General features: G+C 35.2%; 1 protein-coding gene across 7 annotated transcripts in view; it reads right to left on the reverse strand.

Annotated features, from left to right (window-relative positions):
• The window catches only part of LOC121873843 (coronin-6-like), a 49,838-nt gene that overhangs the window by 43,167 nt on the left and 671 nt on the right, over positions 1–6,000 (reverse strand). The window lies entirely within an intron of this gene.

Below are 6,000 nucleotides of genomic sequence, written 5' to 3' on the forward strand. Positions count from 1 at the left end.
AAATTTAAAAACTTTATCTGATATATCTGCCATATTTTTGGGGACAGATCAAGATGTAAACAAAATCACTGAGCCTTGAGTAGACTGTACTGTACTCTATGCAGTACTGAAGCACCACTGGCCTACAAGATTCAGCAGCCCTACCAGTGGATGAAGATCTGAAAACACAGCCTGGTCCCTTCAATCCCAATATAGTACTGTACACATATCACAAGGAAAGAATTTTATTATTAACTAAATACAGTCAACTATTTCTATACATTTTTCAGCATTCCTTGTTCTACCAGTAGTTAGGTATATTTTTACATACTGTACTATAGTGTAGATTATAGCTATATATTGGTATATGTACTATATATGATTATTGTTGGAAAGAAATGGATATACACTATTATTTAGATATACTGTACTGTAGTACCATAACACAAAGCAATGACTTTACATTACTGTGCATGAATTCTCCAGGAACAGTGTATAAAATAAGCAGTGATGTAATCAAAACAGTTTCACTTATCTATTTAAACATTCTGAATCATCATTGCACACTTCTAAAAGCACAATTCCAAATAAGCATCTGACATTAGAAAAACAATTACTCCACCTGTCCTTCAACACCTGTTATCACTCGTCCCAACCGACTGACTACCGTCCTAAGATTTAGTTACGTCGAGAAACACAATTCAAAGGCCATCTAAATAAGGATAACAATGGCTGACTCAAAGAACACATCTCAAGCGGAAACACAAGAGAATAACTTTGGCTCTATCATATATATTTATTTAGTACTGTACTGTACTAAGACAGCTTACCAATAGACAAGAGTAATTGTTTCAGGTAGCTATGGGAGATGCCCACAGGAAGGTAGGACCATGAGCACTTGATATTGGGTTAGATTAGATCAGGCATGAATGTTAGTTGCCAAAGATGACAGAGCTGATGTGAACAATGCAAGGCTTTATACACTTGGAATAACAGTTGAATAAATTTGACTTGGTCTGATTCTATTAAGTTCTGTACCATACAACCTGAGTTACAGTAAATTGAATGTTCAGAAAGCTTTATTTGATCTCATGTTCACAAACTGACATCAATTTAGAAAGACAAACTTAATATTTTTTCTTGTATCTCTACAATAACAGTACTGTACAGTAACTACAGCCTTATGATTTATACAGTAAAGTGCCATAATTAAATTCTAACTCTCCTTTTCCTTATACTGTATTCAGAATTAACTTTAAGGGTCAATAAGCTTGTGGAGCGATAAAAAAAAGTGTCATGGCAAACATTTAGTGAGTTTAAATTCAACTTTTTATGCATTCAACACAAATGGTCTTTTGATACTAAGAGAACCTTAACACTACTATATTACCTACCATTTATCTATCTACTCTTTCAAGTTCTAAAATTCAGTAAACGTATGTACTGTATAAGGTAAATGTCATTCATTTACTGTACTTTAAAGCAAGTCATCTGTGGATGAAATATTCCCTTGATATTATAGAGACAAACAGAAAGTATGGAAAAAATTAACAGTGACACCATCTGGTCTCATGAATACAGTACAGTACTGTATTACTGTATCCAAAATTATATTGCCTCATTGATGTAGATATACAAGTAGCTACAGTATGTACTTTACAGTGCCTAAAATGATGCGTATGGATCTATGATAAAAAATTGCCAGCAAGTAAATTTATATTTGCTGGAAAAATCTGCCAGTCACCAGCTCACACTACCCTCCCTTTACGTGTATCTTCCATCCACAAAGGCATATAACTTGTACCAAATTTTGTTAAATCCCATTAAAAACTGCCTGCGAAGTCAACAATAATGTACACACTTTTGATTAACCCTTTTAATGCATATTTGTATTCTACCGCTGTTACTCTGAAACTGCTATTTGGGCACAAAAAATGCCAAATTTTGGCCTTATTTTTTGTATATATATATCACTGAAATGTACACTAAAAGACGAACACACACTTGTTCTTTAAGTTGTGATATAATTGTGCTCATAACACCTCCTATAATATGATGAAAATCTGAAAAAAAATCAAAGTCTGTCAAGAGCTGCATCATGCGAGTGTCTCTCAAGCTGACATTTTATTTACAAGCAGCAGGCAGTGCTAAGTAACTCGATTCTGGCCACGATGGTGCAACACATCCATTTCATGGCGAACGTTTCAAACTGGTGTTATATGTCGAATATTGCATGAAAATATTTTGGCGGCCAAGGAAAAAAGTTGATTATCGCTTTCAGTGACATTAAAATTTAATTCGACTTTTGTCGAACATAGCGTCAAAAGGGTTAAACAAAAAAATTATTATCTCAACAAGGCCAATTGCTAATTTGTGTATCAATTATTATGTGAGATAATTTGAATACGTAATATTTTACAGATTTCAGCAATATCGGATGGAGAAGTAATTTTTAAAGACTTCTGGTTTTAGAACATATACTATATACAAAGGTTACCAAAGTAGAACCAAGGAATCGCACATTCTTACAGACATCAGAATCATTTATAGCTTACCAGTGCCAAGTTTCAAGAAATTCATTACAATGTCAAAGTCACTAAAACCACCTTTAGATCTGACAGGCAGAACGACAAAGTGAGGGAGGCTTGAGAGAGATGCTCCAAAACTGTATGATCATGAGAGGAGGGAGCCAGAAATAGAATGACAAACCAGGTGTTACAAGGGTAATTAATGTAATGGGCATGTTGGGAAAGGTAAAACAACATACAGCATTAAAGAGAGAGTAAGGGAGGAGTCAACCCCTTTGCTATGGGGAAGTCACTTTCAGTATTTTATTTGGCTAACACCAGATGGTTTTATTTAGTTCAGAGGTAACATCGTAAACCAGGGGTTAAGGGGAATAATAAAGGTAATTGAAACATATAATGATGTTGTTACCTGAAGGGTTTTCTGTTGAAGCTATCCTCTCAGAGAGAACCTCTGAGAGGAGTGAACATCATAGATAGCTATTACTGCATGTATAAGAAGATACAGACAATATCTTACTCAAACAGAACCACCTAGATATATACTGGTACAGTACTGTATACAGTATCACCTGTCCACACAAATATTTATAAAATATTATATCATAATACTCCACAGAAACTGTACATAGCTACAGTAACCTTTTCATGGGAACTGACAATAGTGATAACCATAACAACTGCACCATCCATCAACATAAAATGTTGCACAATTCATAAAATTCTGCTCATTCGCTTTGTGAGAAATAAAATTCCGTGCAAATTTTCAAACACACATACAGACAAGCCGAGATATTATCCCACAAGCTAATTAGACAATACCAGCTTCACTTCTTCCTTTTACCAAAGATTACCCTTTCCTGGTGACAAAATTCACTCTGTTTTAGCAGCAATAGTAAGTGTATCATTAGAAATCATTCAAAGTGGACAAGATTCTAATTAGGGTGTACTGTACACAAAGGTCAAAACCATTGTGATGACAAGGAACCACCTGAGTGACAGCCAGAAGTCACCCAGGACCATGCTGACTGACACAGTGATTAGTGTTGTTGATTAGCATCATGAAAAGGCATTGGGGAACACCAAGAAGTCACAGGTTTTCATCCAAGAGGAAGAAAAAAATTTGCTTGACTGACAGCTGTATGTTATGTGGGTTCACAATGCAGTACCTGACAGTTAAGAGGCATTTAGATTTACAGTACTGTACAGTAAATGACAGCTATATGTCATGAGAATCCACTGACTGACAACTGAAACCTACAAGTCACGTGGATTGAGGTTGACAGCCATTAGAATTGTAGGTTCAATGTCTGATAAATGTATGTAAGTTATGTGGATGCATTGTGACTGAGACAATGGGAAGATGCAAGAGAGAAGTTCTTCATCAAATGAGGTTGCAACATTTTACTTGTTCACATGGGTGACCTACACAGAACTAGATCTTTGTCATTGTGTAACTGATGGTAGACTGGTGTTGAAGCACGTGATTCTGATAAATTTCTAAGAGCATTCATGCCAAGAACATGATGGTCTTCATATTAACCAGCTTAAGATATAAAGAACCAATTACTATATAATTATGGTACCTGTATATATAATATATTTCCAGTATAGTATAGCTACAGGGTACTTCATAATACTACTGTATGGTGTCTTGGGGGGGGGGGAGGGGTATTTTAACATAATAAAACACTTATCTTGTAAACTTTATACCAATGAATTAGAATATAATGAATGGAGTTTCGGTACAGTATTATTAATTGGGCGATTTAAGAATTTGTTATCAACTGTGTAAACAAGTTTCATCAGACAATACCTGACCAACCCTGGTACAACTACGGCATTGAATATATTGACCTAGACACTGAAAGAATTTATAACCTAGATGATTAGCTATGCTGTAATCACAGAAACTTAGTTATAGACCAAGCTGGAGAACAAATCAAGTCCCCAGAATTGATTTCCAAGTACGTAATGCACAGCATTCTTATATAGATACTGTACTTATATGTGAGAGTATATATGAAGGAAAGAAAACTAAAACTAAAGTATAACTACAGTATATAAAAACTATGGAGAAAGCGTAAAATAAAATAACTATACAAAAACGGTGTCTATTAATATCATAAATTTCTAAACAAACATCCTGAAAGCACGGAATGACTGGCAGGGTGGAATACAAGTGAAACAACACAAAACTAGTCACACAATAAATCCAATACTGTACAGTATAAGAGTATTAAGAAGAAACAATGAATAGTATGGGTCTAATAACCTAACCTAACCCATCCCTGTAACTATATGTAGTGTAGTGCAGTATAAAGTTTTTATTGGCCCCTTTACAATAACTGTAATGGTGCTAGTGGTTTGTTTATGATATTTATAATGGCCCAAGTGTGGTTTTGTGTTAAAGATATAACAATAAGAGATAAAAATACTTAAATCCATTTTTAGAAACCCAATATCATCACAGCAAATAACAACACAAGTACAGTATAATATCTACCCACAGTTTTCCAGTTCTGTAGTTTAGAACGAAATTCAACTTAAAACTATACCCGAACCTAACCTTCGCATCTAATTGTTTTGTCTATAAAAAATAAACGAGAAGCAAAATCAGACTGGGTAAAAATATACTAAAGAGGTTTAGAATTAGTCGACAATATTTGATGTACTGTATTGTACACTTAGTCAGGCCACCCGGCTACAGAATCTGTTACATTAATTGGCCAGGGAGTCCAGCTATGTAGGCACTATGAAGGTGGGTTAGGGTGGTTTATACCATTTACCACCATGAACTGTTTTGGCCCAAAGCTTCTCCAAGGAGTCCTTCTTATGACTGAATTTTGTTGCTCCACCTCTGTATACATTACTAAAAGTTTATATACGGATACTTGTACTGTATGAATCTTTACTAAAAAAAAAAATCATCAAATCATAATTAGTTTAGCATCATTACTTCACATATAAAGAGCCGATTTGTCCAGTAATGGACCTTTAATTACTTCTGCTATTTGTCCAGCATTAGTTCTTATTGACCAAGAATGAATCCAGTCACTTGCAAATGTAGTCAGGTTAGGTTTGCAAGTGATCGAATTCAATCGTCTAGGATCAGCGTCATCATTCTTGGTCCATTGGAACTAATGCCGGACAAGTAACAGAAGTAATTAAAGGTCCGTGACTGGGCAAATAGCCACAGCCTTTCATATTACTGTACGAGCACTGCTGACAATACTGGAACTCTTCTTTGGTGTTGATATGAAACATGATAGTCTACGTCCTACAGTGGAAATTGTGGCTCACTAACGCCAAACCAGACTTATGCAACCGAGGGCCATTATTTTGTCCACAATATACGCATACCCAAGTTGTGAACAAAAGTAAGTTGAGAGGTGGACCCTGGTGTGTGTGTGGCCACTTCAACACAAGAGGTTATGGATCAGGGATGTCTTGCACACAGCATTTATAACATCTAGAACTAAATATAACCAAATAT

This window comes from Homarus americanus, unplaced genomic scaffold, assembly GCF_018991925.1.
Source record: "Homarus americanus isolate GMGI-L3 unplaced genomic scaffold, GMGI_Hamer_2.0 scaffold25827, whole genome shotgun sequence".
Classification (NCBI taxonomy): Eukaryota; Metazoa; Arthropoda; class Malacostraca; order Decapoda; family Nephropidae; genus Homarus; species Homarus americanus.